This window comes from Paroedura picta, chromosome 5, assembly GCF_049243985.1.
Source record: "Paroedura picta isolate Pp20150507F chromosome 5, Ppicta_v3.0, whole genome shotgun sequence".
Taxonomy (NCBI): domain Eukaryota; kingdom Metazoa; phylum Chordata; class Lepidosauria; order Squamata; family Gekkonidae; genus Paroedura; species Paroedura picta.
In genome coordinates, this window is record NC_135373.1 from 38,996,109 (window position 1) to 39,019,378 (window position 23,270).

Below are 23,270 nucleotides of genomic sequence, written 5' to 3' on the forward strand. Positions count from 1 at the left end.
TCTGCATTTCACATTTTGAGACGTTTTTTAAACCAACTCTTCCGCAGAACAAGTTCCAGAGAGGTTGCCACATTAGTCAACTGAAGTCAAAACAGAGAGATTATATGGTTTACACTGCTGTTAAGGTCTTATAAGATTCCTCTTGCTAACCGTTAAGGTCCCACAAGATTCCTCTGTTTCCTTCCTTTCTCTGGGCACAGTCCACAGGGAAAAGCCCAGAAAAATTTAACAATGTACAGCTCTCAATAATTCTAGTGACCAACGCCTCTTCTGTTGACAGACGGTGTGCTCTCACGCCATTGACTGGTGTGACTAACAAGCCCCATATCGGTACCAGCAATCCTATTATTTCCTATCCCCCTCTGCAGCGCTGACCCCAGGGGGACGAGTGCAGGATCAGAAACACTTCCCCTCTCTAATCTGCGCACTTTGGTCAGCAGGCGACACACAAATCCAGGCCTGGCGATATCCCCAGTTTATTGCCACGTGAGTGATTTTGCATTGTCCCAGCCACTGAGTGCTATCACTTGTTTCTATGAATCACCCTGACTGGAGGATGGGGAGGATTAAAAAGGAGGCTGCTCCTGCCTCTGCAACCGCAGACCGTGCAGGAAGCTTGCCAGGCAGTGCTGCTCCTCTTGAGGTGACAGTAGAAACTGGCAAGTCTCCTTTAAAATATCACGCTGCTTCTCTTCATGGCAGAGACGTCGGTTTCCTGCGTTTGGCAAGCATCTTTGTGAGAAGAATTTGGAAGGTTGCAGCTTCCAGTGGACCGGGCCTGTGATGGGTCTGAGCTGTGTGTCTCTGCCATCTGTAAATAACACTGTGCCATCGAGTCACAACTGACTCAAGGTGACTCCTCATGGCATTTTCAGGGCAAGAGGGTGAGCAGAGATTTATGTGTTTTTTTTTTAATTTATGCTTGTATTTATTGACCGCCATTCCCAAACAGTCGGCTCATGGCAATTCACAATGAGGTGGCCTTCTTCTGCAAAGCAGCCCCACTCTTCCTTGGTGGTCTCCTACCCAAATGCTGACTGTGGCCAACTCTGCTTAGCTCTTGAGCTCTGACAAGATCAGGCTAGTCTGGCTCTTTCAGGCTGCTAAATCTGCTGTCTGGTAGAGCTGCTTCAAGTTCCTGTGCCTAAGGGGGCCGTAGCTAAGGCAGACATGAGGAAAGAGCCTTGGGTGTGATGGGGCTCAGGGCTGGGAAGGGGGACAATCATGCACACGGCCAAGCCATGATTGCAGCAGGGTCTGTATGGGACATTTTAGAATGGCATTATTTGTGAGGGGCCTCATAAATGGAGCTTTTCTAGTTGAGCATCAGGACTCTTTCAGACATCTCCATTTCGCTGTGTTCAGAATGTTTGCTGGAATGCAGGTGGCAAATGGCCCCAAGTCATGAACATTTTAAGTCAAAATAGGGGGAATTCCAGGGGTGTTTTTAAAAAAATGCTGGCACACTCACAGCTCTGGAAAGCAGCAACTAGGAGGCATGAACGGCAGCCTCCTCCCAAACACACCAGGATATGCAGCACATATTCATCTCTTTTTTTGATGCAGTGGGCCCACAGATCACTCACGTGTGTATGTGCGGGGGGGGGGGGTCACTTTTCTCAATATCTGGAGCCAAACAGACTCCACTCCACCTGGCAATTCCTCTGGAATAAAGACACTTTCTTTCATTGAAATGGCATTCATTTTTCCATTTCCCTCATACAGGGTCAAACTTCTTTCTTTCCTTCCTTCCTACTCTGCTCAGAGCACACAGATGATGGGCCCAACTTCCATGAGGGTGGTTCAAACCCTGCTAAATTAAGAGAGGGTGCATGCACACGCCTTTGCCTTTCTAATGCTGCTGGAAGATCCATGTGTGGATCTCAGAGGAATTTTGTGAAGGAAGCAGAAGCTGGGCATGAAGGATTTTTTAAAAAATGCCGCTACCCTTTTTTATTGTCCTGATTTCAGAAATAAGTGCATGGAGCTGCTCTTCACCCCATCCAAATATCCACTCCTGGGGTCTCTTAGAAGTCAGAAAAAAATGGTGACTCCCTTCTCCCCTTCTGCCACAGGCCTGCAGCTGCTACAGTCCGATTAAAAATTGCTCCATTGGGCTGTTCACGGCCTTCCAAGCGTCTTGCCTAGGTTGGCCCTGAAAAGTTGTTCTGTCCTTGCCCGGCATGTTACCCATATTGCCTGAAAGCAAAACAAGCCAGAGATTTTTGTTGCTATTGTTCCTTTTGTTTTCTATAAATAAAATACTTTCGCAAATGAGTGAGATTTTTCCAAGGCCTGTCCTTCCCAGGGAGAGCTCGCAAAGCTATCTCAGTGGCTGCATTGACAGTTTGATAAGGGCAGCTATGGCCAATTGCAGCAATCTTGAGATTAGGTGAAGGTACAGATTCTGGGGGAAGGTTGTGGATTGCTCTGACTGGCACAGAGAAGGGCAGAGACCAAGCTTCACTTGTACCTCTGTGTGTGCCCCTCTCGGATGAGGGTTGCTTCCTTCTTGGTTGGCACCATTCCTGTGTCTTCAGCTGCAGCCCAAGAGGTGGAAGTGGAACAATATTTTCCGGGCGTGCAGACGAAAGTGATAGGAAAATCCTCATGCTCATGTCAGGGTTCTGTGGAAAGCACAGGAAGGAATGACAAAGAGAATGAGACGTTTACAGGCAAAGTTTTCTTATTTGTGCTGGGTGTCCATCTGCAAAATTGAGAACCTCGGTTCCCCAAGACTATGTGTTAGTACGGATGGGGTGGGTGAGTGCTGAATCCAAAAGCTGACAATACTTCGTCATCTGCAGCGGTTTTTTAATCAGTAGAAGCTGACTCTGTCATAATATAACACACACTGTCTCCGAGGTTCCATCTCCAGTTGAAAGGAACAGGTAGCAGGTGATATAGAAGAAGAAGAAGAGTTGGTTCTTATATAAAAGGCCCCAGAGCAGCCTTTCTCAACTTTTTTACTGTTGAGAAACCCCTGAAACATTCTTCAGGCTTCAAGAAACCTCAGAAGTGGCGCATGATCATGCAGAATATGGTTGGGAAGCATAGCTGTGTACAGTCTACCCTGGGGCCCTTCCCACTCCCTCCAGACCCATCATTGGCCTGGGGGGGGCAGGTTGCCTGATAAATGTTAACAAATATTAAATATCTATTAAAAATTCATTAGCTGCCAACCATTCGGGAAACCCTTCCAGGCCCTTCAAGGAACCCCAGGCTTTCATGAAACCCTGTCCTAGAGAGTCTTTGCGGTCCAAGTAGATAGTACTGACCTCCACTGCTGAATGTCTGATTCAGTATAAGGCATCTTCATCTGTGTTTGTGGGAACATTCATAACTGGGGCAGAAGCATATGGCCCTGGGTCCTCACTACAAGTAGCTTGCCTGGTTGCCTTGAAACATTACAATGATTTACCGATGGATATGCAACAATAATATATTCCGTGTATTTGGAGAAAATAAAAATCTTCCTTGTAGTTGTTGGCTGGTTATTCTTTATTACAAATTCTAATCCTTTACATCCCATCCTCCATGTCCATCATGTACATGACAATCAGCCGGGCTGGAACAGTTCAAAGAATTATCTTCCAGAAGTAGGTCCAAATATTGGAGGATAAGTCGAAGAGGAAAGCCTTCTTTGTATGCAGATATTGTGTCTGAAGAATAATGCAATTGGAACAAGGTGAAAGCCGGCTGCTTTTTATGTACGTGATGGAAATGGAGGGTGGACCATAAAGAAATAGAATGTGTAATAAAGAATATCAAGCTGACAATGACAATACAAGGAAGATTTTTTTAAACTTCAATATACAGATTGTATTTCCTGAATATTCCTTGGAACATTAATGTATGCTACTTTCATATAATGCTACAGAACATTTTATTTTATTTATGTATTTACCCGTATTTGCCGGCGTATAAGACGACTGGGCGTATAAGATGACCCCCCAACATTTCAACTCAAAATACAGTACTATGGGCCACTATGGGCAGCTATGTCTATCCCAACTGAAGTGCACCCGGCGTATAGGACGACCCCCCTACTTGGAGGCATGTTTTTCAGGGGGGAAAGTAGTCTTATACGCCAGCAAATACTGTATTTGATTTCTATACTGCCCTTCCATATGGTTCAGGGCGGTTTACATACAACATGGGGAATACATGGAACAAATTAGTCCATAACATAAACAAATACAACAACAACAATCCAATAATGCAATTTCAGTGATCATAAACAGTACAACAGGAACGGAACCCAGCCAAGGCCCCCAAGAGGACAGACTGGTTCAGGCCATGGAGGGATGTCTGAGGGGGGACCTGTTGACGGTCTCAGGCAAATGCCTTCTTCTGTGGAAGATCAAGATGCACTGCAGTCTTGCATTTTCGACCCTATCACAGTTGCAGTGGCAGTATTGATACACTTGCCATGTGTATAAAACTTTGTTAGTCTGAAAGGTGCCACTGGACTCAGGCCTTGCTCAGCGTAGCAGTATTGGTACGTCATCTTCCTTCCCTCTTTTACTTGTCCAGGATCAGGCCAAGCAGACTATACAGTGCTGGAAAGAGGAATGGTGCTTCATCAGCATGTGCCCTGGAGCATGTTGTGCCATGCATCCCAGCACAGTACACATTAGCCATTTGGAAAATGGGAACTGTTGAATGCCAGGCACGTGGGCTTCTCCTTGGAGGACAAAATGCCCATGTAATATCCTTCCAAGCCAATGCACTAACATTTGCAGATCTGACAGGTCTGGCCAGTAGTCTGGAGCACCTTTTGCAGTTGTACCTAAGCTGGGTTTTCTGAGAGTAGAGAAGCAAGAACAAGCACTGATGGGAAAATGTCCCATAGTCCAACTAAGCTGCCACTGGCCTTTCCCTTTCATTTTTACATTTGTGGGAAACAGATGGGATTGGATCTGTGGGATTCAACCATTATCGCAGCTGGAGAGAAGAAAATGAAACCAAACCGGCTTAGGGCTTACTGAAACAGCTGCAAAAGCATCCTTGTTGTTAGCCACGGGGGAGCTGAAAAAGATAGCAGCATGTTCATGCCAACAGAAAGTACATGGGTTAGGCAAAAGTGCTGTATTAGCAATGCAGAGTTGGCAGGTGCCAAGAAGGAGCAACTTTGGGGAGAATGTTGTGTGGAAAACAACAAAGAGCAAGCTCAAAGGTTGAGCATTGTATGTGTCCAGTAGCACTCTGAAGACCAGAAAAGATATCCAGAGTATGATTTCAAGAGACAAAGCGCCCTGAAGGGAGCCTGGCCTCACAAAACTTTACACCAGAGTTACAAAAAAATTGCTTAGCAAAATGTGGGTGCAGCAGCAAAACAAAATATCCGCCAACATATTTACCAAAGGACAGGTGGTGCCCATATGGGCACAAGCATCAGTTGGCCAAATGTTTGATAAGAAAGACCAGATAATCACATCTGAACCGAGACTATCACTGCATGTTTGGACCTATTGATTTCTGCATCTCTTGTTTCACTATTGTTGTAGTAACTAATGGTTAGTGAGAACCAGTGTGGTATTGGGATCTGGAGAAACCAGGTTCAAATCCCTGCTTTGCCATGGAAGCTTGCTTGGCTGACCTTGGGTTGTGGTCATTCATGCTCAGCCTAACTGACTTCACAAGGTTGTCACAGGGATAAGATGGAAGAGCAGGAAAGGTGGGAAGCCACTTTGGTTCTCCCTTCAGGGGAAAGTTGAGCTATCAAATAAAATAGTTACCAAGCTGGGAAACCAGGATTACAAGTGGGTTTATTGACCAACCTTCTCTATGGTTTTATGTGAACACCCTGGCTTGTTACTGGCATGACCTTTACAACACTGCAAGCTGTAGTAGTGGCCATGTTTCTTCAGGAGGGAAGAGCAGAGGCTGTGAGAGAAAGCAGGGTTGAATGCTCCTCTGTGACCTCAATAAAAACAGAGTCCAGTGGCACCTTTAAGACCAACAAAGATTTATTCAGGGTGTGAGCTTTCAAGTGCAAGCACTCTGAGGCAGACTGAATGATAGTTTCATAAACTAAGACAATTTCTGCACAGAGCCGTAGGGAAGGGCGGTATAAAAATCTAAATAAATAAAAACCCTCTCTCTCCCCGAGGAATTCTGAAGCAGGGGCAGTGCCACCCTAGCCAACACTGCCACCTCCCCCACATGCACATGTGCGCACACACACACACACACCACTCACCAGCAGAAGACGCTTCCCCACAAGGCCTTGCCGCCCAAGCTTCTGCACATGCGGGGGAGGCTGTGGCAGCTTGGGTGGCACCACCCCCACTTCAGAATTGTTCAGGGAGAAAGAGGGCTTTAAAAAAATCCCCAATATGATATTGACATAAATAGCTCCCTGCATGTGGAAACTTGTACAGCAGGGATCGGCTGGACCTTTCTCTTTGGTAAGCTAATTTTCTTACATGCGGGCATAGAGAGGCTTTTCTGCCATTTTCTGAGCGGCAGGTGGATGGACCAGCGGGGGGGGGAGGGCAAAGAGGGGCAGAAGGGACGGGGGTGTGACACAAGAGGAGGGAGGGAAGGAGGCACTTGGGCAGTGAGATGGCAGAAATGGAGGGATAAAGCTGCCCAGATTATAGTGCATTTCCCTCCATATAGTATTTTTGCTGGTTGACCACTGGTTGCTTACCGGTGGCTTGCGCATTTTAGGGTAGTAAATCCACTTTCCGGGATTTACCACATCGCAATTTTAAAATGGTGAAATCACGAGCTGCCTAGTGGACAGCCTCGGGATGTTGGCAATGTAATGTGGAGGGGCGCCAACATTCAGACGCTGTCCGGCTACATTTTGCACGTGCAGAAATGGCTTAATAATTGAAGCAAAAACTGGTTTGGCATTGAATCAGAACCCAGCCACAGCTTTATTTGTAGCTGTTGCAGAAAATGCACAACAGATGGAAGTTGGTGAGTTTATATTAGAATAATATGGTATATTCATTATTGAAAGTGTCAACAAAAAGCAGCCTCCGTATTGAGGAGTTGTTGAAGATCCTGCCCTTTTATCAGGGCCTCCAATCGCAGAATTGGCCCAGGAGGCAACAAAGCAGGGAGACATTTGCGTTTGTTTTTTTAAAAACGCCAGTTGTATTGGAAATTTTGGTCAAAAAACATGGAGTTCAGAATTATAAATAACCCCCCGCCCAAAAAAAACTTACATTGGGTGGGGGGGTCTTACTCAATATTGCCTCGGTGAATATAACAGTAACTACGACAACAAATGACGTATGATATTAAGGTTCAGCCAGTTTGACAAACATGTTCTTGGCCATCACAACTGCACGAGTGTCCTCATGCTCTGAAAACATGCAACTAGAGGAAAATTGAAGGATGCAGAGCTTGATCTTGAAGAAAACCCGTATTGTCTTTCTTCTGTTGGCATGTTTCCCTGATATCATCCAACCGCTCATCTTGGACAAGAGGAATGGAAGAACCAAGAATCAGATTAATCTGAGCTCTTCCAGATGTGACAAGAAATCCTCCTGCATTAAAAAAAAAGAAAGAAATTCTGCCCTTCTTCCAGGGAACAAGGCAGCCTACTCAGTTCTCAGAGAGCCTACTCAGAGAGCCAGTTTGGTGTAGTGGCTAGGAGTGCGGACTTCTAATCAGGCATGCCAGGTTCGATTCTGCACTCCTCCACATGCAACCAGCTGGGTGACCTTGGGCTCGCCACAGCACTGATAAAATTGTTCTGACTGAGCAGTGATATCAGGGCTCTCTCAGCCTCACCCACCCCACAGGGTGTTTGTTGTGGGGAGAGGAATGGGAAGGCGACTGTAAGCCGCTTTGAGCCTCCTTCGGGTAGGGAAAAGCGGCATATAAGAACCAACTCTTCTTCTTCTTCTTTTTCTTCGTTCACTTTCTGTTTCTTTGCACCAGCCCTGTGAAGCAGGTTAGGCTGAAAATGAGTGAGTGAGTCAGGGCCTCCCCATGGGCATCCCAGCTGGCAGGATTCGAATTCTGAGCTCCCTAGTCCTATTTCTCCAAACATACATAGACACTCACTACTGTAATACATTATTTCCCAACCTTTAGCTTAAGTTCTGTAGGACTGCAAACCCCAGCCTGAAACCCGTCCTATTTTTCTTTCTTCAACAAAATAAAGGACAGTATAATTGCATTTAATGAACCAATATAAGAAATGTTGCATGACGTCTTCCATTTGATTAGAAGCACCCTGCCAAGTCCTGGAAAGACTAATCTGCCCGGCATATGCGCCGAACAACATGACAAGTGTTACCACAACATGTACGGGGGTGAGAAGGAATTGTGGATTTCTCTGCCGTCCCATCATGTCAACAGACTCCAGAATCACACTGCATTCTATTACCGACTATAAGCAGACTTTTTTCTTCGAGAGAAAAACGATGGCTGACACTTCTGAAAGGGACAGACAAAATGCGAGAGCAGCCAAACCCTGGCAAACTGCAGAGATGCACAAAAATGTTTAGGGGGGGGAGGAAAATGATTTGGAAACCCATTGCTGGCTACTCCCCCCAGCATCTCCCGCTCCCATCATTCGCGAAGGTCTCTGGGCCATAAACAGGCTGATTGTGTATCGCCCTTTCTTTGTCGCTCAGGTGGCCTCCAGATTCTGTGCCTCCTGAAGCATATTTAGTCTTCAGCAGGGTCCTGCTTAGAGGCATTGTGTTTGTGTTACCTATTTTACAAAGCAGTGTCTTTCTACATACCTGAGGAGTCCCCCCCACTTAAGTACAGGCCTTCAGACCTTATCTGTAGGTGGCCCCACTGTGCAGTTTTTGTCAACCGCACAGGCTCCGGACACTTTACTTTTCCAGGGATAATTTGGCACCATTCTTTGATGATGGCTTTGGAAGCATGAGGCAGAAGGTGGGTGGGTTAGGATTAGGGATGCTTGAACAACCCCCAGTGGGGCTCACATCCTGTTGGCCTGTCGTTAACAGAGAGCTGATTTTTTGCGCATGGATGTTCTCACACAGTTCAGTTGAGTTCGACTCCCCCCCCTCCCCATGCTTGCTGTAAGACTCCTCAGCTCATCATGCCGTTGTTCAAATAAAGCAGTCACAAATCATATCAATCAGCTGCGCTTTAATAAATCCTGCCTTTCAATGTTCATCTAAGTCAGCCCTTCTCGACTTTTTTTACCATTGAGAAACCCCTGAAACAATCTTCAGGCACTGAGAAACCCCAGAATTGGCGTGATAGTGCAGAATATGGTTGGGAAGCTTAGCTGTGTACCCACCCATCCCTCTAGGCCAGGGGTAGTCAAACTGAGGCCCTCCAGATGTCCATGGACTACAATTTCCATGAGCCCCTGCCAGCATTTGCTGGCAGGGGTTCATGGGAATTGTAGTCCATGGACATCTGGAGGGCCGCAGTTTGACTACCCCTGCTCTGGGCCCATCATTGGCCACTGGGGAGGACAGGACAGATCAGCATGACCACATATGGTCATATTACTCAATAAATGTTTAACAATTTTTAAAAGATCTATAAAAATTAATTAACTCCCACCCATCCGGGAAACCCTTCCAGGGCTGTCAAGAAACCTCAGGGTTGAGGTTGAGAAACCCTGGTTGAGAAAGCCTGATCTAAGGAGTCCCTAGAGATGCTAATGGCTGCTGAATGGTTTGAACTGGCAGCATCTTTGCACATGCACGGTTCTGCCCATGCCCAAAACATACCTGTTTGGCAACTATTCACAGCGGCTCGGCACCCACCAAAGAAACCAGGTGACCTCCTAGCATCTCACCACCACCTTCAAACCTGGGAAGTCTGATTGTCGAGCCCTGCGTTAACAGGGGCAGTTACCTCCATGTTCTTCACCTCCTGCTTTATTGCTTGTTTTGAAGTTTGCTACACTTTATAGGTGAAGCATTTATAAGCATTGCATGGATTCACTATTGCTGCATATGCAGCCAACACTGGATATTTCTCACACTACCTCAAAAAAATATTTTTTTTAATGAAAAGGCTTTTCAAACTTTCCTTTCTTGGTGACCTTTTCTTCAGGCCAGCCTAGAGGAGATCAGGAGATTTGTGAACAGATTACCAAGGCAGGTTTTATTAGTAAAAAGCAGCCGCAGGGAGCACCAAGTAGATCAGGGACATGGTGGCACAGTAGTTGCAAGGGCCTGCAGTCCCCTGGAGCTGCTTCTGCTTGTACTTTTCCACTGGCAGAGCCAGTGGGTTGAGGCTGGGTTGGGGCTTAAAACCCTTCCCCCCACACACACACCCCACCCCAAATCTGCATTGGGCCCTACAGCTATCAGTAACAAAATTGCAGATCTCCCTGGATCTCCGCTAGCAGCAAATCCAGCTGTGGCGATCATTTCACCAAGCTGAGGGAAGTGGCAACATGCAGGCCTCTGCCCCACCCCAAATGGGAATGTGTCACCTTTCCCCGGTTGTAGCTGGTCTCTCGCCAGTTCTCTATGTTTCCCTGCTGCCACCCCACACCATCTAGAAACAGTGGGACTCAGCCACTGCCAGAGGGAGCAGTCCCTTTAAAGCAGCCTTCAGGTCTCTTTGCAAGGAGCATGGTGCCAGGGAAGCCAAAACAAGGCTTTACACACAGGATCTTGCATCTTGCATGCTTGGCATCAATGCTGCTTTGCACAGGTAACAACCCAGGTCAAACAAGACTGGGCGAATGCTAAGTCCCACCCAAGAGTACTTTGGCTGGGGCAACATACATTCATTCATTCATTCATTCATTCATTCATTCATTCATTCATTCCATTTATATACCACCCTCCCCTGGAGCTAAGGCTAAGATTGCAGCCAACCTCTGGTTCTCTCTTTGTGCCGTGGAGCCTTCTGAGTGAAGAGAGCTCCTCTGAGGACCTGGAAGAAACCGTGGGTGGCTGGCACCATCTGGCCTCCTTTTCATCGTTCCCCACCAACGCGAGATAGGATCCAGCTTTTTCTTGCCCCCCAGCCTTCCTTTCTCTTCCTGCCTCTTTTGCACAAGCTTCCCCCCAGAAAGTTTCTAATTTGGAAACTTTGAAATGTGTTCTTCGTTTGGCTTACATATCAGACCTCCAGGAGACCAGCAGCGAGGGACTTGTCCCGCCAGTGGAGCCGAGATTGCATGGGATGTTTGGCATAATTTGCAACAGCTGCGGGAAATGAACTCTGTGGTTATATGGGGGGGGGGGGATTCCTTCCTCAGAGCCAGAGGAGAGAGAGGGTGGAGCCTCAGATGGTCTCTTTTGTCAGCACTGGGTGTGCAGAGCACCCACTTCGGAATACGGAAGTGGGCTTTTCTGAGGATCTCAGCTTGCTAGCTTGCTTTAAAAGAAAAAAAAAAGGTTTCTAGTCCCTGTGCTTGGGCATGCATGAACAGTGCCTGATGATATTATGTTAGCCAAGGCAAATTGCAGGACCCTACATGGCCCCATGATTAGCGAAATAACATAAATGATGCTGTTTGACCAAAGGTATGCAGATGTTCTTGATCTGTGAACCTTACATAGCTTAGCAGGCACCGCATTTATATTATTCTCATGCCCAATACGCACCACCCTTCCAATTTGGGGAGCTGTTCTACAATCAGGCAGATGGGGGTAATGAAGAGAGAAACCCCCGGAGACCCTATCACGGTTTGTTTATGCATTTGATAGAATGAAGCAGTAGGGCTTTTTCTGGAATGTACCACTGCAGGCTGCAGGGGAGGCAATGCGTTACTGAACCCCCTGCAAGAAAATCTCCCCTGCAGTTGTACAAATACAGTGCCAGGGAGATGTTGTTGGCATATCTCTCTTTCTCTGTGTATATATAAAGGGGCTTTGGGATGTGGGCGGGGGATTGATTAAACATGTTCCCCACCTGGCAGCCTGCAGTGGTACAGTCTGCAAAAAGCCATAGCACTTGAGGCTGCTGAAAATACACCTTGCTTTGCCAGCAGAGAGGGAATAGAAAGTGCATGGCTGTGTCCTCCCCAGGGAGAAGGCATCCTGAGCAGGGAAAGAAAAGAGTATTCAGATGAGCCACGGATGCTTTTGAATATCAGCAGTGTCCACAAGGGAAAAGCTTCATGTTTGAGAGTCTAGCCTCCCCCCCCCCCACTCCCCCAGTCCCTTACAGAAAAGAGCCACTTTCCAAATTGTCTCGTCTGTGGCATAGCCTCAGCCTCCCCCAGAGCAATCAGACTGCGGAATCGTGCTCCTTTGCCCGTGATTCAGGCTATATTTAAATCCCCCAGCACTGCAAATAACCTGGAATCAAAAACAATTGGAGGCAGGAAAATGCCTGTTTCACATAAACACAAGTTTGCTGACAGAGGAGACTTCACCAAGCCAGGCTGGAGGAAAACCAAATGGCCCCGCTGAGCTCCCCTTCAAACCGGCTGGAAGGATTTTGCCAGGTGCATCTAAGCTTCTTGGTCCCTGTTCGGAGCAGAAGCTCCAGCAATGAAGCCTAAGAAGGCAACAGAACCAAGCATCCTTCAGGCATTTCAGAATCCCTGCTGGGCTTGCTGCCCAACCTCACCTATAGACATGGATTCTCTCCCTCGGCCTTTGCAATTTCAGGGGGGATTGCCCACCACAGGTTCAGACTAGTTTGGTGCCCCCCTACCTCTGCCCAGCTGCTTTGTATCCACGCCCAGTCCTTCTCTCACCTCCCACCTTGACACACACACACACCTTGCAATCTGGACACCCCAAAGCAACTCAGGCTGTACCATTTAGATAAATATTCAACAGGGGAGATTGCATGGCAGAGCGGTCCTGGCTGCTGTGGAAGGAACAAAGAAGAACTTTCACGCACCCACCCACCCACTCCCTCGCACTGCAGTAGAGCTCTCTCGGTTTGCCCAGGGAAGGTGCGTTTACAAGTAGATGCAGGCCAAGCCAAAGGAAATAAATTTTTCACATTGTGCTTAATTCACGTATGGAATTCCCTGGCACGGGATCTAAGCTACAGTGATTTTCACACACTTTGATGGCTTCAAAAAGAAGAGACGAGAGAGAAAATCACATGCCGACGGCTCTGTGCCATGTTCTCCCAATGGAGCTTTGGACACAACAGAAGTATACCCCTGAATCCCAGGAGCAAGAGGGAAAATACCAGGGGGAGACCGCCAGTTTCATGACCTACTCAGGGGCTCGCAGAGGCACCAAGCTAGTTACCAGCACTGAGCTGAGAAATATCTGCAGATTTGGGGGGTGGAGCCTGATGAAGCAGGGGCTGGGGAGGGGGTCTCCAAAGGGCACAGTGCCATCAAAGCTACCCTTTAAGTCAGCTGGCCCGTTATCTGGAGGTCTCCAGGCCCCACCTGGAGGTTGGCAGTCCCATACTTTGCAAAGGATTTCTGGTCTTCTGTTGCTGTTCTCAACCGTGCAGGTCAGTGAGTCTAATGGATGGCTCTTTTTGGGTCACGAGAGACGCCAGTGGGCCTGCCCTGGTTGCAGAAACCAGCAGAGGAAGCTGTTCCCCAGCATGGCCGCCTCCGCAGGTCAGGTTCCTATTATATGCACAGGAGGAGAAAATGCAAACCAAGTTGGCAACCCAAAGTGTCAAAACGTGAGAATGGTGTTAAGCTTGCAGGCGCTGAAATGTGAGGCAGCTGGATCCCATGCGCACTTTGTACACTGGGAAGCCCCACCGAGCTCGCATTTGCCCAGCCCATGATCTCTCTTTTCCCTCCAATGCAATTGCAGAGTCTGACTATATTTATCCAGCACTTGGAAAGGAGACAGAGAGGGGAGGGGAAGCCGATGCCCTAAGGGCTGTTTGGTCGTAAAGGGCTCTGGGAAGCCGAGCATAGCTTCTTGTTCTTGTCAGAGAGTCCTGGTTGCTGCCACAAGACAGGTTATACACGTACGTACTTGGGAGAGGCACAACATATTAATAGAGCTGCCATTCGCTGGGGCATTGAAACGCTGGGATGAAAAAATGCGAAATCACTGAGCATGGACCACAAGACTGGGAGGGGGCAGTGTAAACCAGTCGGGTCCCTTTCCCAAAATTCCCAAAATCCTCTGGGGGAAAAGGTGGGTTTCCCTTCAAAGGTGGGAGAAAGGCACACTGTACATGCTCAAATGCACCCTTGTCATGACCTCCTTTTTCCAAAACATGGCTTTAACACTGAAACGCCAGGTTTTGTACTGGGGCAGTCAAACCCAGCTCAGGAACTGAGCTCATGCCAATCCAGAACCTAGACTGAGGCTGTCACGTAGGTTTGCCAACCACCAGGTGCTGCCTGGAGATCCCTTGGAATTACAGCTGCTGTCCTGAGTACAGAGCTCAGTTCCCCTGGAGGAAATGGCTGCTTTGGAGAGTGGACGTCCCTGCTAAGCTCCCTCCCCAGGTTCCGCTCACAAATCTCCTGGAATTTCCCAACCTGAAGCTGGCAACCTCAGTCTAAGTTTCCGTTTCCATGTATGGCCAAGGGACAGAAGAGAAAGGCAATAGTCCAAGGACAATGGTGGAGAGAGCTAAGTGGCAGGCCAGGCCAGGCCAGGCCAGGCCAAGAGAGTGGCCAAGAGCACATGTTGGCCACCCACTACAAGCTGGAATTTCTTGCTTCATGAGCCAAGCAAGTACACAAAGCCAGTTACCCCATAGTTCCACCTGGCCTGGCCAATCCAGAGGCTTCATATTGCCAGCAAATCACGAGGGCCCTAGTGACATAATTCCTGCCCCCTTGTTTAAAGATGGCCATTAGACCTAAACCCACAGGGCCCTGAGTAGTTAGTTCCACAGAAGCCGCCTCTAGCTTGGGAAATTGCTGAAGATTTTGGGACAGGGTCGGATTGCCAATCTCCAGGAGGAGCCTGGAAATCTCCCAGAAGAACAGTATACCTCCAGACTGTGGAGATAATTTCCCCTGGAGGAAATGGCTGCTTTCATGGGTAGATTGCACCAAGGCTGAGGTTTCTTTCCTCCCCAAACCTTGCCCTTCCCAAGCTCCACCCTCAAAATCACCAGCAATTTCCCAACCCAGATTTGGCAACTGTTGGACACTGTCTGCAGAGCAAGCCCAGCAGGGATCCAATAGAAGGGATGCAATAACATACCATCTGCCCTCCAAAGCTGGCATTTCCTCCAGGGGAACTGGTCACTCTAGTACAGCATTCTGTCGAAATTCCAGGAAGACTCCAAGGGCTACAACCTTTCATTTACGACTCAGCCTCAAACCTGGGCTCAAGGTACAGATGCCTTGACAGGAAGGGCACATTTGGGAATTCCCTGCTGCACCCAGTGGGTTGTTAGGATGGTGCAGGAAAGGTGTGGGGAGGCAAAAAGCAGGCAAAGAGGACCCGCCCTTGGGTGCATGTTACTCAAGGTTCTCACTGCAGTAACCTCCTTGCCCTTTCTACGCAACCGTGGCTGCCACATTTCCTGCCCTAGATAACCAGAAGGATGGGTTGGTAGTGGCCTGCCTGGGTGCAGGGCTGTCCTGGGCGGGGGGGGGGGGGGGTGAGGGTGGGGCCAGAAAAGCCAAGATGTGTGAATGCCAGGGAAGAAACTGGTACATTCTCCGAGGTGCAGCTACTCAGGGCTAAAAATGCGCCAACGAACAGGCCTGGAGGAAACTCGCTGCTTCTTGCCTCTTCCTCAGCCAGCAAAGCGGATGCTGCAAGATTGCACGGCACTGTAGAGTAAAAGTCCTTTTCATGCCAAGCCTCAAACCCCCCCCCCCCCTGAAGGCTGGCTGGAGGAGAACAAAGGAACAAATGGAACGCCACACCCTGAAATTATGAGAACAAGGACTGCAGTATCTGAGTCATATCAATCACTCACTCCTCACAAGCCCCAGGAGATCCGGGAAGATCCAGGAGTCTTTGGGCATCTGGGCTGGGAGGATGGGAGGGCCCACACACGGAGCTATGGAAAGCGTACGTACACATGCAGAGTTAAGGAAACACACAAGCCAGAGTCATGGCAACAACACACACGCATACAGGGTCAGGCAGGAACATCTGGGAGAGAAGGCAGGCGGGGAAACACCGGCAGACAACAAATCTGAAGGGGAAGAGCATGAGGACTGGTGTAGAAGGAAGCTGTAGACAACAGGCAGCGTGTGTACAAACGCTGGCTATGGTGCAGAAAGCAGTTCCGGATGATCAGGTTTTTCACTCCATAAATAAACCGTTCTTACTGCCATGTGTTGAGTGACTTGGCTGTCTCCCTGTGGTCATCTGCTTTCAGAAGCCCCCGTCCATTCACAAAATGAACCACATCGCATAGATCTGGTCTTGTGCATCAAATTCTTACATGGGGAAGTGCTATCCTTAGGGTTCATTTGCCCTTGTGCTGGGGGTGGAGGGGTGGGGTGAGGGGGGTGGGGGAGGAGTACTGCAGACTTAATCAGAGAACAGGTCCATTTAAAAGGGATTAGGTCGCAGGAGACGTGAAAGACCTGAGATCATGGAAAACTATTACCAGTCAGAGTAGTTAATACTGACTTTGAAAGAGCTGACTTTGTCTGACTCTGTATAAAGCAGCTTCAGGTGTTCATACGAAACGAATGAGAGATGGCAAAGAGCAAGGGGTTGTAGTCCAAATGGGACCATGGCCTGGAGTGCCTTACCTCCAATCAAGACATGATAGGGAGACACCATTGAAGCTGAGTGGCCCTTTTATTGCAATAGGACAGCCATTTTCAACCTTTTCACCATGGAGGAGCCCCAGAAATAATTTATCAGGCTTCAAGGATCCTCAGAAGTGATGTCAGCTGGCCACGCCTCCCCACCACACACACACTCCCCCCGCCCAGGAAGTGACATATTACCAGAAGTGATGTCACTACCCATGTTAGCAGGCAGGCTGTAGGAGAACTGGGGGGGAGGAGAGAAGGAGACAGTTTAAGGCAGGAGGAGGGAGAGCAACAGGAGTGAGGAGTTCCCTAGTTTGTGTCCAAGTCCATTAAGGAAAGCTGTGTATCTCCCCTGGAGGTCCCGTGGATTCCCCAACCAGGGAATCCCTGAAATAGAAGGTAATCACAGCTAAAGTGCCATGAGGTCCACCCAAAATAATACTGCACCAGCTTTTATAGGAATATGTCTAGCATGCACAAACTCTCTCTTGGTTATACCATCTCTGTCTTCAACATAAAACGCATCATTCCTCACACTAGAATAACGCAAACCATTGGTCACTGGGCAGAGAACCCAGAGATGAGGTACAAGTTTTTGCAGGGTCAGAAATGGGGATTTTTGCTCAGGATGTGCACACACGCTTGTTTGTTCTTCGTCCTACTTTTCTGTTTCATTGGCTCCCCAAACAGGTTTTCTTTTAAATGGGGTTTACTCCAAGGAAGGTGTTTTGGGCCCACAGACCTGGATGTTGGAGTATCACTTCCTAAGAGTTTCTGCCGCAGGAACGGAGGGCACATTTTCACAGCATCCAAAAGAGAGCATTTTGCCATTTGGAAAATATTATTCCCTCCCCTCTGTTGCCACAGATTGTACAGTTGGGACTACTCTCTTGTAATCCTCCTGCAGGGCAATCCTATGCAGTGTTACTGAAGGCTAATTGCATTGATTTAATGGGCTCACCCTAACTAAACTCAAGTCACTGATAACATGAAGCTGCCTTATACCAAATCAGATTTTTGGTCCATCGAGCTCCATACTGACTCTAGCCGACTAGCAGCAGCTCCAACTGAAGTCTTTCACTTCCCCTGCCACCTGATCTTTTAAACTGGAGATGCCAGAGATTGAACCTTGGACCTCCTGTATGCCAACCAGACGCTCTACCACTGAGCTGTAACCCCTGCCACCCTCTGCACAGAATTACTCCTTAAACCTTTCAGCTTAAAGCCATTAAAGGGTGCCTCTACTTAGGATGGCACTGTTAGGATCGGATCTATCAATCAATTGGTCTGTTGGATCCAGCGTTGCCTGTTCTGAACAGCAGCCAGTCTCCAGGGTCTTTCTGTGTATAAACACTGCAACAGAGCTATGACCCATCTTCCAAAAGCCAGCCAGGATTCTTCCTCAGCCTCTAACAAATCCACTCCTTAATATTTCTGTCCCATTGCTCTTTAAACCTAGCAGGATAGCAAACCAGGGCTCTGCAAAACCATAATGAAATCAGCATCAATACTCTTTTGAGAGCCACTGGACTTATGAGATCAGAGTCCAGTGGCACCTTCAAGACCGACAAAGATTTATTCAAGACGTGAGCATTCGAGTGCAAGCACTCTTCCTCAGACTTATGGTTTGTTTTGCCACAAAACAGGCTGCCCCTTTGCAATTCAAACCACTAAGGCAGACAGTCAGAGAGCCCGTAAGATGGCAGATGTTTGCTATGTCTCTGGCACCTCCCCAACCACGGCCGGTTGGTGACCCTGCCAGGCACTCTTTCCAAGACCATATCAGCTGTAACAGCAGGGAGGGTTGGCTTCTCTGGATCGTAGCCAGACTTCCACCTGACCTCTCCTGCACTGGCTGCTCTCGGATGCCTTCTTGCTGAAGCCAGCTGGCTTGGCATTCTCCGGCTGCCTGGGAACTCAGAGGTAGCTCTGGGAAACCTTTGTCCTCGCTGACTTCCTCCTGCTCCCTGGAATGTCCCAAGCCACATGCTCTGCTCCGCAGCCAATCGCAGGCACACCTGTGGGGGAAAGCGCCTCCCCCGCGGTCTCCTGGATGGCGTTCAAGGCAAGCATGACAAGAAGAATGGAAAAATCGTATCGCCACACCCAGCCCGATAAGGACAGGGAGTGCTGATGCTTAGTATGGGGACGCTAGTCCAGAGCGCTGGGTTTTGCTTTTTAAACCTGGTGCCGGCACATCCTGGGGAGAGGGCAACGTGCAAGGACAAAGGAGAGGGTTCCAGCCAGCTAGCACTCGGGGCTGCCCAATTCTCCCTTTATGGCCAGCAGGCCCAAACCACCCATGTCCTCCTCTTAGCCTTGCTTCTTGGTCCTGCCTTCCCAGCCAGAAGCAGGGAAGGAAAGCAGAGCCCCTGTCCTCTTGGTGGGGAAAGGGAATTCGACCAAGTGCCACCTCTCTCATGGCACCTTGGCAACCATACAGGAGCCCTGCCACTGTCCTTTGCTGGTTTGGTGCAGTGGTTAGGAGTGCGGACTTCTAATCTGGCAAGCCGGGTTCGATTCTGCGCTCTTCCCCCACATGCAGCCAGCTGGGTGACCTTGGGCTCGCCATGGCACTGAGAAAGCTGTTCTGACCGAGCAGGAATATCAGGGCTCTCTCAGCCTCACCCACCTCACAGGGGGTCTCTTGTGGGGAGAGGAAAGGGAAGGAGATTGTAAGCTGCTTTGAGACTCCTTGGGGTAGAAAAAAGCAGCATATAAGAACCAACACTTCTTCTTCTTCTTCAGTAATATCAGAGCTCTCTCAGCCTCACCCACCTCACAGGGTGTCTGTTGTGAGGAGAAGAAAGGGGAGGCGACTCTAAGCCACTTTGAGACTCCTTCGGGTAGAGAAAAGAGGCATATAAGAACCATCTCTTTTTCTTCTTCATCTGTGCCCCCTCCCTCCACAGGAGAGGGTGCACAAGAACTGCTGTTTAGATTGTAAACCATATGGATCAAGTTGCACAATGCCCCCCCCAAAAAAGGCGGCAAAGTGTGGGAGAAGGAGACAAAAATAAAGACAAGATGTACAGGCCACCTTCCCAGAGTTGGGCCGAAGTGAGCTGCCAACTCCCAACTGGGCCCAGAGGAACTCTCAAAATTCCAACTGATCTCTAGACTACAAAGATGGGACTGTGTGTAAGGCTGCCAACCTCTGGTTGAGAAATTCATGGAAATTTAGGGGTGGAGACTGGGGAAGGTGGGAAGAGGAGAGTATGGAGCGAGTTATAGCACCATAGAGTTCCCCCTCCAAAGCAGCCATTTCATCCAAGGAAGCTGACCTCTGTTGTCTGGAAAATAGTTAGAATTCCAGGAGAACTCTAGGCCTCACTTGGAGACAGACAACCCTGACGGTAGAACATTCTGCCCAGCTGAGGTCCCTCCTCAGTATGTACTCCAGAATCTCCAGGAATAGCCCAACACCGAGTTGGTAATTCTAGGCTGATGTTGGGATTCACAAGCCTGAGGAGGCCATGGAGAGACTAGGACCCCTGGAAGGAGAGCGTTGGAAGAGGGGCGAAGGAATGAGGGGAAGAGAAAGACAGAGAGGAGATGGCAACAGGAAGAAGCTGATGCGAACAAAAAACCCTTGGGTGGCTGACACTGCATCTGCACAGCAATAGTGGGGATATGGATATATAGATTATCTCAATTATCGACAAGGCAGGAGCTAAATTAGGAAGGGATGCTGGGGAAGAGCTGAGTGGATACCGTGATGGCAAAGAGAGTGGCCCGAGGGAAGCTGTACTAGCTCTGTGCCCAACAGCATGTAAAGCAAATTTGTAGCGGCCTCATGTGGCCAAAGACGTGCCATGACATCGCAAAATTGGGACTCCTCATCTTTCCAGTCTGTATTTCATTGGTAGGCAAGAAAATTGCTTGCCAGTGTCTGGCGAAAAAAAGAAATTCAGGGGAATGGATTTGTTTTTGGGGCACAAAAGGAGTGCAGAAGCTCATGGATAATGGCTTGTGCAAGATCAGTGGTGTGCATGATTCCGCAGCGTAATACCCTGCAGGAGGCATCAGAGGAGATACACAGTTAGCATAATTAGAATAGGAACTTCCTAATATTTCTTTGGAGACTTCCTGCTCCTTTGAGCATACTCCCTGCTTGCCTCCAGAACAGACCGAATGATTGCAGACAACAGTTAGATTGCAGACAACAGTAGGACTCTCTCTTTCTATACAAAGTTGCTTCTCTTCACAATAAAACTATGTTATTATTTTAAGCAGCTTGGCGTTTGGCACCTCTTGGCATATTTAAACTCTGCCAACAAGGAGTCTACCCAAGTTGCAAAAATGGAACCTCTTGGTCTTCCCTTCTTTGGAAAATCGCAGCCAACAGCAGCGTGGAACATGATGATTCAGATTTTCCTCCTGGAGATCAAGATCCAAATTCTCCCTGCAGAGCTCGTTTCCAGACAGCTCTGCATGTCCTTGTCTTGGGAACTGGGTCAGCCCCTGAGCACAGGGCATCTCCAGGGCTCCAAGTGTTGCAAAGTTGGCTGACAAAACTGCAGGCAAAGGAGCAAGGACAGATCACAAGTCTCATTTAGATGATATAGAAATACTAATGTTTGTTTCCTGATTCGTTCTTGTGCCTTTCGCAGCTGCCCAGCTTTCCCACCACTTCATTTCTGGGGCAGGAAACATTTCACCTTCAGTCCCAACATCTCTACTCAGAAACAAATTGGCCATTGTCCCGGAGACTGGATGAAGCAGCAAAATAAAGTTTAAAGAAATACTTTACTGACTTGGATGGCCCAGACTAGCCCGATCTCATCAGATCTCGGAAGCTAAACAGAGTCAGGTCTGATCAGTATTCAGATGGGAGACCACCAAGGTTTTCTATGCAGAAGCAGGCAAGTATGTACCACCTCTCTTTGTCTCTTCCTTTGAGAAACCTATAAGGTAGCATACGTCACAGTGGCCAAACGGTGGCTTTTCAGATGTCTATGGACTACAGTTCCCATGAGCCCCTGTCAACACTGGCAGAGGCTCATGGGGATTGTAGTCCATGGGCATCTGAAAAACCAGTTTGGCCACCCCTGGCATGAGTCCTCTGCAACTTGACAGCACTTAGAAGAGGGGCTGTGGTTCAGTGGACGAGCCTCTGCTTTGCATGCAGAACATCCCAGGTATCTCACGTGCGTTTACTTTCCACCACTAAGATATCCCTCCTGGTGCCAAGACTACCTGAAAGCCATACTCCTGTTAATCCCAGGCTGCAATCCTGATCTGTTTAAGTTGAGGATTGAAAGGGTTGCAAAGACTGCTGTGCTCCTTGAGGAGAGAACCCATTACAAGTCCAAATCCAATTTAATTGCACACAAATCCACCGAGGCTTTCTATACCTTGTTTGCTGTCAAGTGGTAGCTGATTTATGGTGGCCCATAAGATTTTCAAGATAGGAGATGTTCAAAGATGGCTTGTCGTTGCCTGCATCTGTGTAGGAACCTTGGTATATTCCTTGGTCTCCCGTCCAAGTTCTCCCATCCAGATACCAACCAATGCTGCTGATTTTGCTTAGCTTCCAAGAACTGACAAGGTTGAGATAGCCTGGGCTATCCAGGCCAGGATATGGATTATTAAACTGTTAAGATTTATATCCCACCTTTTCCCACTGTGGGTATTGGACAGGGGAGGCTCCCAGCTCCTCCCATCCTAGTACTGACTCTATCCAGACCAACTTAATTTCAGCAAGGTGGCTTCATTGCATGCCTGCCACATATGAAACACACACTACAGGTGAAGGTTCTATGTATTTATGTGTCACCTTTATACGCTGCACTCCAATTTTTTGGAATACTACCAATCCATAGGGCTTTTGTGCCTGGGAGTTGTAGTTTACAGAGGGTGTTGAGAATTCCTTGGTTACTAGAGCACTTTGCAGAACTACAATTCCCAGAATTCCTTGGGATGAGTTATCAAACTAGTTCAAGCCTGTAATGTAGAAGACTTCTGAGTGCTTTAATAAGTAAACAATAGCAATAGCGTTTGCAGATTTTTTTTGGGGGGGGGGAGTTTCCTGTGAAAATGGACGGCTGAAGCTGTTCATAGCATGAAGTTAAATAACATCACTTAATAATTGCTACAGGAGGAAAGATGGCATGGTATATAGCCTGCAAGCTAAGTAGGGTTGGTATTTGGGTGGGAGATCATCAAGGAACGCTCTGCAGAGGAAGGCAATGGCAAATTGCTTCTGCTTCACCCTTGCCTTGAAAGCCCTCACCAGAAATCATATGTACATACCTAATAATTGCTCAAAGTACACAGAATCCTACATTGTTGTCATATTTTATTAGTTCGGTGTACACTGCCTCAAGACACCATAGTGAGGGGTAGTATATAAACAGAATGAATAAATAAATATAAATAGAACTGCCCTATCAATGGATCAAATAAGTCAGAGGATATTTTATTATTGTTTATTATAGTACTTGAGAAGGTCCAGAGCACTCTATCTTACAACAACCCTTTAAGGAAGGCCAGGGTTAATGTCCCCCCAACACCACTGGAAAGCTGAGGCAGATGGGGAGTTTGCTGGAGCTACACAGAGCATGCATGTGGCAGAGGCAAAATCCATAGCTGAAATGCTGAGTCACGAATGCTGCTGCTCTGGCTCCAAACGGCTTTATTTGCATCTCTCTTCCATTAAGGGCTGATGTATGGTGGGCCCAACCCACAGCCTTGAGTGGAGTTTATATCGAAA

The 23,270-nt window shown here is 48.1% G+C and overlaps 1 long non-coding RNA gene across 3 annotated transcripts in view; it reads right to left on the minus strand.

The window, feature by feature from the left end:
- Positions 1-1,020: 1,020 nt before the first annotated feature.
- Positions 1,021-23,270, minus strand: part of LOC143837486 (uncharacterized) — a 31,421-nt gene continuing 9,171 nt past the window's right edge. For 2 of the 3 annotated variants that reach the window (XR_013230987.1, XR_013230986.1), the window contains exon 3: positions 1,021-2,627. This is a non-coding gene — a long non-coding RNA (uncharacterized LOC143837486). The remainder of the gene's footprint in view (positions 2,628-23,270) is intronic. The other variant, XR_013230988.1, reaches the window with a different exon arrangement.